An 8,881-nucleotide genomic window follows, 5' to 3' on the forward strand; every position below is an offset into this window, starting at 1 on the left:
GCTGTACCCTGCCTATGACAGCCATTGGGCTCTGGGCTCCAGTGCCATGTTTGAAGTGGAAGGGTGCAATTTCCCTTTGGGCTCCATGTGTTTAAAGGATGGAGGGGATATTTGTGCACAAGCAGCCCAGCCCCTGCTGGCCCAGGGCCCCCCCTCCAGGCCCCAGCAAGGAGGGCTAATGGCCTCCCCTCCCAGTCAGCCTCACTCCTGATCCATGATGCTGCTCTTGTATCCTGGCGGAGAGTCTGTTCCTCCCTGGACAAGACAACGAAGGACTGCTTCCTGAGAAGCTGTGAGCTGTTAGGACAAGTCCACCCACCCTTTTTATAGTCAGCCCTTGCCTTTGTAGAACCTGCCACAAGTGGAGACAAACTGCTGGCCCATGACTCTGCCCTGTGGGCAGGCCCCTCCTGCTTGCTGTCCACTGGGCCCTGGTGGACAGATGGCCCAGTGAAGTGTCCAGGGATTCTATCCACAGTCACTGGAAAATTCCACTCATTTAAAGGAAAAAATAAAATCCACCACAGGCTCCATCTCTGGAACTAGAAAAGTCCTTAATCAAACAAAACACACCTTACCAAGTCCTGGTGTCAGCCAAAGGAGAAACAAAGGAAAACACAGACACTCAGCAGCGTGTGGCTTGGTTTGTAACGGTGTTCAGCTGGGTGTCTCCAAGGACACTTTGAGGACATTGCCCTGCTTAGACATGGGACCCCGTTCCTTATCCAAAGGCAAGGCAAGGTGCAGGGTGCTGTGGGGCCTTTGATCTAGGGCTGTTCTAGAATACAGCACTGCCTTGCCTTGTAGGACATTCAGTAAAGTATTCAGTATTATTTAAATCATATGCGACTTTTTAAATTAAGGTGAAGTTCACATAATTTAATAGCAACCCTTTCAGAGTGAGCAATTCAGCGAGATTTAGTACCCACAGTGTCATGCAAGACACACACTCCTGCCTAGTTCCAAAACATTTCCTCACCCCAAAAGGAACCCCGACCCATCAAGTAATTGCTCCCCATTTTCCCCTGCCCCCCGTTCCTGGCAACCACCGATCCGCTTTCTGTCTCCATGGATTTATAGTTGGGCAATATTTTTCAGAATCCCAATGAGTCTATTTTCTGAACTAGAAAAGAATCGGGAAACATCGGCACGGAAAATAAACTAATAAAGTATGAATGGCAATATAGTCGGCCCTTTGTTGTAGGGTCTCATAGGTTTCAGATGGCTCCACATTCATGGTCTTGTTCAGAAGCCCAAGAGACAAATGTTACTGAACGTGTTGAAATTATCAGCTCCAGGAGAAATTCCTTTGCTCTTACGCAGTGTCGTGTCTGGTACGCTGGCAAATATAGTCACTACCTTGATCCGCTGCATAAGGCATGCATTTGTTTCTCAAGTGAAGATGGAATAAACCTGAAAAGACCGACTCTGTTCGCTGGTGAAAACAGACATCTTTTTCATGTTGTAAACACAGCACAATGGCATTTAAATTAATTTTCAAAATTGATGTGTAGACAGAGACTGTCGCCACCGTATTCCTACGGATATAAGGGAGAAAATGTCTTATTCGTTGAAAAATATTTTTGCATACCTACTAAGTGCGTGGCACCATGAAAGTCGCTACTGGGGACACGGTTGTATAAGACACTGTTTATACAAGTGTTACAGAAAGCGCTTCTTTGCTCCACGATCAAACATTTTCATTTGCTGTATCAATTGACTACCCACTGGAAGCTTCCCTCAAGGTTCTAGTCTGATGGGAGTGAAAGGATGGGGGACGGCAGGCATTCCGGAAGCAGACGCTCTGGGGTTTGGCCTGTGGCAGGTGGAGGTTTCAGAGAAGAGTCCGCAGCAGAAGGGCCCTGGGCTAGAAGGGGGGCGGTGCACGTCTGCACAAGAGGGACTGGAGCACGAGTACGTGAGCAGAGGGCGCCGTCGGAGCAAACACCCTGGTGCGGGAGGAGCAGGGTGGGGGGCAGCTTTGGGGCCTGGGAAGGAGTCCCCAGTATCTGAAGCATGGGCTGATTTAGGGGGCGATGGAAATTTAACCTGAGATCCCGAGGGCCCGACAGGCTTGGCTCTTACCATTAGTTGGTCAGGCAGGCAACATCCTTGTGCTGGGGAGATGGGCGTGATAAAGCAGCGGGTGCCTGTGCGCATGTGCGCGCACTCCCTGCCGTTGTGAATGACGCGGTATCGAGTAATTGCTGAGAGTCACAGAGAAGACTTAAAAGGTGTCATGGGGGCAGGTACCACTGGGACTTCCCCTAATCTAGGGACGCTTCTCAGAACTTGTGGCATTTAAGCCAAGATCCCAAAAGTCAGCAGAAATGAGAGCTTTTATTTTGAGGTCTTGGGAGCTGCAGAGCGGTTTTGAATAGGGAGTGACACAGTGACAGTCTCATTTGAGGAAGCTGAAGGCACCAGATGTGCAGGACAGGGGTGGGTGGTGAAAAGAAGGAAGGAGGCTGGGACGAGCAGGGAGGAGGCCCTGCCTAGAGCCCGGGAGACAGCCAGAGTTGCTGTGGGCTCAGAATGGCAAGAAGGTGCTCCTGCGGAATCCCAGATACCTGGTTCCAGGAATCAAACCCAGAGGAGCAAGAGGGTAAGAGGAGGTGTTGGATGGGGGTGGGGAGGCATGTTAATTCGAGGAGTGGACGGGATTTGCAGGCGCACACGTTCTGCTGAGCGCAAAGGTGGGCCTGCAGCTTGGAGCGCAGGCAGGCGGGGAAAGCCAGGCGAGGAATTTCCTTCTGGAGAAAACCACACAGCCTTGCAGACGGGTACTGCCACCAGCGCAAGCTTCCAGCCCAGCCTGAGCCTCACCCTTTGCGCTTTCCTGGCCAGTTCTCTCTCGTGTTCCTCAGAAAGGGGGTGCTCAAACTACCTCCTCTCTCAAATCTTCTCCAACCCCCTCACTTACCACAGATGACATCACGGCCACTTCGCAGAAAACGGAGGCCATCAGAAGGGGATCTCCTCACCTTATCATCTACAACCCTATCAGCTTGTCTGCCACTTTCCCTCCCTCAGCCGCCTTAGCAGAGAAGCAACCTCCTGCCCCCCCTCCCCCAGGCTCGCTGCACCGCCCAGCTCTGGGTGCCATGGGGTCCTTGTTCTCAGGGAGCCTCGGGAGCCTGTGTCCTTTACTTCCTTTGCTGTTGTGGACCTTTACCTCTCCAAGGCCCCCTTGCTTTCCCACCGGCATGAAACGAGGTGAAGTCTCACACATCTTAAAAATGCCAAGAACCTCCCTGGACCCCTCCTCCTGGGGCAGCTTCCCAGCCGAGGAGGGCCTGGCGGGGGGAGGGGGAGATATCTTCCCTCGCTGGGCCACTTGCTAGCCCCCCTGTGGGTGGCTGCCACCCCCACGGCCCCAGCACTGCTTCCCTGTGACCAAATCCCACCCAGCACAGCCTGCATGCCCTTGACCACTGCACAGAAGCGGGCCCTGCTCCCCGCTCCTTCCTGAGTCTGCCGTTTCCTCTGCCTCCCTCTTCCTGCACGTGAGCCTCGACTCTTCCTCACCGCCTGCCTCAGGGCAGAACACCACCTAGGCAGGTTTCAAATCTGAATGTTCTAGCCAGCCCCGCTGCCACCATCCTTGTCCATGGCCCGCCACCCCTCACGGGGACACCTACAACCACTTCCACTCTGTATGCTGCCCCCCAAACTGACGTCGTATGTCCACAGTCTGCTTCCTGCCGCCGCAGGGTCTGGGATCCTACCACCCAACTGATGATGTAAGTCTCTTCCTCCAAGCCTAGACTAGGATCTATCGGTTAGGATTCCTTTCAGCTGCCTGGGACTGAAAACCCAAACGAACAGAACCTTGAACACGCAGGGTTTTATTCTTGCCTACAACAGTCTAGAGCCAGAGGTGAAGGGCTGGGCTGATGGTTTCATGAAGTTGTCAGGGGCCAAGGTCCTCCAGCTATTCTTTCTTGTCTATTCCCATGGTGCGACCCTAATTCCCCATGACCCAATTTCCAGCAAACTCTGGCCATTACATTTATTTTCCAAGAAGCAGTATGGAGGAATGGGAGAGGGGCATCCTCTACCCCCTTTATTTTTTTCTCCCCCCCCTTTTTTTGAGAGAATTCACACACGCAGGGGTAGGGGGCAGAGGGAGAGGGAGAGAAAATCCCAAGCAGGCTCCATGCCCAGCTGAGATCATTACCTGAACCAAAAGCAAGAGTCAGACCCTTAATCGACTGAGCCACCCAGGCGCCCTCCCCCACTACCACACACATTTTTTTTTAAGATTTTATTTATTTATTTGACAGAGAGAGACACAGCGAGAGAGGGAACAGAAGCAGGGGGAGTGGGAGAGGGAGAAGCAGGCTTCCTGCAGAGCAGGGAACCCGATGTGGGGCTCAATCCTAGGACCCTGAGATCATGACCTGAGCCGAAGGCAGATGTTTCACCGACTGAGCCACCCAGGCGCCCCCCCCCACACTTTTATTTTAACTCCTTCCCTGGGAAACCTTATGACACTTCTGTTCATATTTTATTAGCTAGAACTTGCTCCTAAGGCCAGAGCTAGCTGCAAGGGAGTCTGAGAAGTACAATCTTAAATACAATCTTAGTAATAAAACTGGGGGTTATGTTGGTAAGGAAGGAGAGAATGGATGCTGGAGGAAGCAACTAGCAGTCTCTACCATAGTCGGCCCTTTGACCACCCACACATTCATGTGCTCCCCTCTTCCCACGTATTGAATTATCCCCTTCCCTCTCCAGGGGAGACAACCCCAAAACCTCCTGCAAATCAAGGCCCAGGATTATCAGGCGATGTGTAATCCTCTCCGTGGGCTTCAGGTGTAGCTATACCAGGTGGAATGGGAATGTGGTAACTGGGGTAAAGACCCCTATTCAAAAAAGGGAGCACGTTAGGCACTAGTTCTTAAAAATGACCCATTGCTAATAGGCTGGAGAAGTAAAGACCTCCCTCCTGGGCAGTGGAGTAAAATGCTTGGTTAGCCCCTCTGGCAGCCCCTGTTCTGTTGTCTGGGAAGAATTCTTCTGTTCATTGTCTGTATCTCCAGGCTTTTCCTTCTGGAAGGTTCTTCCTGGTCCATCATCCACCACAGCTATGCTTGATTGCAATGGGCATTGGGAGCTTCAGAGAGTTCGCAGTCTACTTGCTGCTGCTACAGGTTCTGAGGCCCAGGGATTGTACTAGAACTAGCTGTTAAATGACAGGCCATAGTCAATACTTGTTCAATGCATTTTTTTTTTTTTTTAAAGCTTAGCCTTTCAAACTCTCTGCTTCTGGTTAGTTTCTTATACAAAACCCACAGCTAAAGATCTAATATAGCCATCATTGTAACATGGGAGCCCAGGGTGGCTTGAGAAGGTTAAATTCACCCTACATGGGGCTTGAACTCACAACCACAATAGATAAGGTTAAATTCAGACCTTCCCTGTGCCTAACCACACAGAAGTTTACTTTGATGTGAAGACCTCTAGAGAGATACGTACAGAAATCGCACTCCCCCTCCCCCACTGCCTCCAAACTAACACACCTCTGCTTGGGACTTCAAATGGAAAATGGGTGATTAGGACACACACCTGACTTCCTTCCACACTAGCTTCCTGTCTAGCCTCCTCCCCAATATCTTCCAGACCTAAGAGCAGGGCTTTCTCCTCTGTTTGCTTCCTGAAGTGAAGCTCTACCATCAATTCTGTCACGTTTGCTTCTTGATATCTTAAAGAGGAAGTTAAAGACATCCAGAATACCCTATTTCTTAACCAATGACTGTCTTTCAAGACTACTGTCTGGCTGAAAAAAATTCTATTTTGGATGTTAGAAGCTAAACAGTACTTATCTCCTTCGCATTTTTTTTTTCTTTGCTAATCTTAACTTCACTTCCAAAGCAAGCAGATGATTGCAGTGACCAGGAAGAAGGTCACATGCACAGCAACACGAAAGAGAAATGCAGTTATTCCATTTTTCAAAATTGGATCCTGCTTACATCATCCAAGACTTCCTATTTGACTTAGGGTAAGTCCAAAATATGTAAGAGTGTTCTTTGGGGTCTGAGCCCCACATATCTCCGAGCCCCCACATATCTCCCAGCCCCATCTGGTCAAACTCCCAGCCTCACACTGTGCAGAGCCATCATACTAGACTTTTCTCGCTTCCTTTAGCACGTTTTGCTCAGGACCTTCCTAAAAGCTTCCATGTAGTCTGGAAAGCTCTTTGCCTCTCTTTAATTAACCAAATCTTGTTTATTTCTCAGGTTTCGATCCAAAAGTCACTGTCTTCAGGACATCCCTCAGAACACCTTGTGCCCTTGTGACTATTGAATTAATTATTTTAAGGATATATTAAGTACCTCTGTTTTCCCTTGAAACATCAGCTGGAGGAGAACAAGAATGATGTCTGTTCTGTCCTCCTGGCACATCATCAGATCATCATAATCTCTAATCCGGATTAGAAAGATGAGTTTCTAGAATGCGAATCTGCTTAAAACCTTTCCTCTTCGAACTCAGGGGAAAGTCAAACTCCTTCAGGTAGCTTCCAAGGCCCTGCCTGCTCCAGCCTCGTCTCCTCCCACCTGCCTCCCCCTTCCCTTCCACATTCATCTAGACCCAGCTGTCTTTCTGTGTACTAAAGCAGGGGAACTTTGCCTGTGAGGCTTCAGGTACGCTAGGTAGATTTGTATTCATCCTTCAGCTCTTAGCTGAGAGCTGCATGAATTGGTTGACTGACTTTTCATTCATCCTCTTCTATGTGCCAGGAAGTGTACTAAGTCCCGAGGAAACAGGTGAACAAGACAGATGGGGGCCCCAGCCCCACTGTTCCCTGCCTTGACCACCCTCACCCTGAGGCTGGGGTACGTACGGGCTCCACGCCTCTCTGAAGAATCCATGGCATTGCCTGATCACACTGCTGTAATGACTATTTCCCTGTCTCGCCTGCTAGCTCATGAACTATTTGTTGAATGAATTTAGGAACCATCAAAATCCTTTGCTCATGACAAATAAAAGAAAAAGAAATAGAATGGATGAACTGGATCACAGACACTGTGGGCAGGGGGAGCAGGGTCAGAGACAAAGGCAGCAAGAGAGGCCTCTGCTCTTCCTCCTTCCCCAGGAAGTTACAGAATGTGTGGTCTGAGAAATGCGTGTGGAACCGGGCACAGATTCTGTTTATTCCATGACCAGAATAGGTAAACCCAAAGAAGCAAATGGTTGGTGGTTGCCAAGGGTGGGGAGAAGGAAAAAGGGGGAGTGACAACTTAGTGGGTGTGGGGTTTTCTTTGTGGGGGGATGATGAAAATGTTTTAAACTAGGTAGAGGTGGTGGTTGCACAACATTGTGAATATACTGAATGCCACTGAATTGTACACTTTTAAAATGATTGATCTCGTTATGTGAATTTCACCTCAAGAAGGAAGGAAGAACAGGCAGACTTGCAGTTGGACTGAGGGGTGGGTGTGGGGGTCATTTCTTTTCCTCTGCCAGTCCCTGATGAGGGCGCGGTGACTCCTAGGACTCTGGGGCTGGCTGGGTTGGCTCTGAAAGGAGGAGGGCCTTCCCAGAGCCACCTGGTTCTCCTCCAGGTACAGGTAAGCTTGGAACACCTGGACACTGGCCTCTGTACGCACCTGGGCATGGTGCAAGAGCATCACAAGCCTCTCAGATACAGGAACCAGACAGACAGACAGTGGGCTTTCCTGGACAGGGCAGAAGAGGAATCCTTTGGGATATATCTGCACCAAGAATCAGGTTTCAAAAGCAATGGTGTGTAAGTGTGAACGTGTTTGTGAGGACAGGAGATTGGCTTGTCTAGCTGACGGGCAACGTGGTCAAAGGGAAACCGCCCACAGTGTGGAACCAGAAGGATTGCTTTTTGGTCCCTGTTCTGCCAACTAATGGCTGTGTAATCTTAAGCAAGGCACTTTTTATTTCTGAATAAAAATAAAAGCCACAGTCATTGCTGGTGGGAATGTAAAATGGCATGGCTCCTTTGGAAGACAGTTTGACAGTCTCTCACAAAACTAAACATACTCTTTATGAACCCGCAATGGGGCTCCTAGATATTTTTACCCAAATGAGTTGAAACCCCCGCACACAGATGTTTATAGCTGCTTTATTCATGATTGCCAACCAAGATATCCTTCAGTTGATGGATGGAAAAATAAACTGTGGTCCATCCAGACACTGGAATATCATTCAGCACTAAAGAAATGAGCTACCAAGCCATGAAGAGACACGGAAGAACCTTAAATGCCTCTTACTATGTGAAAAAAGCCAAACCAAAAAGGCTACGATACTATGTGATTCCAACTACATGACTTTCTGGAAAAGGTAAAACTACGGAGACCATAGAAAGATCAGCAGTTGCCCAGGGTTAGAGGGGAGGGAGGGCTGATTAGGGGGAGTACAGAGGCTTTCTAGGCAGTGAAGCTACTCTGTGTGATGCCATAATGATGGAGAGAGATGGCATTATACCTTCATCCCAACCCACAGATTGTGCAACACCAGGTGTGAACCCTAATGTAAACTATGGGCTTTGGGTGACAATGATGTGTTGTTCGTGGTCAGCTGTGCTGCCCTGGTCGGGGATGTGGATGGTCGAGGAGGCTGTGCCTGTGTGGGGCCGTGGGCTATATGGGAAATCTCTGCATGTTCCTCTCAGTTTTGCTGTGAGCCTTTAAAAAAATAATTAATTTTAAAAAAGGACCTGGGGAAAAAAACAAAAAGCTCTCATTGTTGAGTGCTCGCTCTGCCTGTCCACTCTGCACTTAGTCCTTCTAACCGGCCCCGGGCTCTAGATGGGGAAGCTCAGGCTGACAGATGGGTGACTTGTCCAAGGCCACCCAGCTGGTCTTTGCAGAGCTATGAGGGACACTGCAGCCCCGGCCCCTTGGCC

The sequence above is a fragment of the Callorhinus ursinus genome, unplaced genomic scaffold, assembly GCF_003265705.2.
Source record: "Callorhinus ursinus isolate GAN/ISIS: 27379988/994484 unplaced genomic scaffold, GSC_fseal_2.0 scaffold10, whole genome shotgun sequence".
Classification (NCBI taxonomy): Eukaryota; Metazoa; Chordata; class Mammalia; order Carnivora; family Otariidae; genus Callorhinus; species Callorhinus ursinus.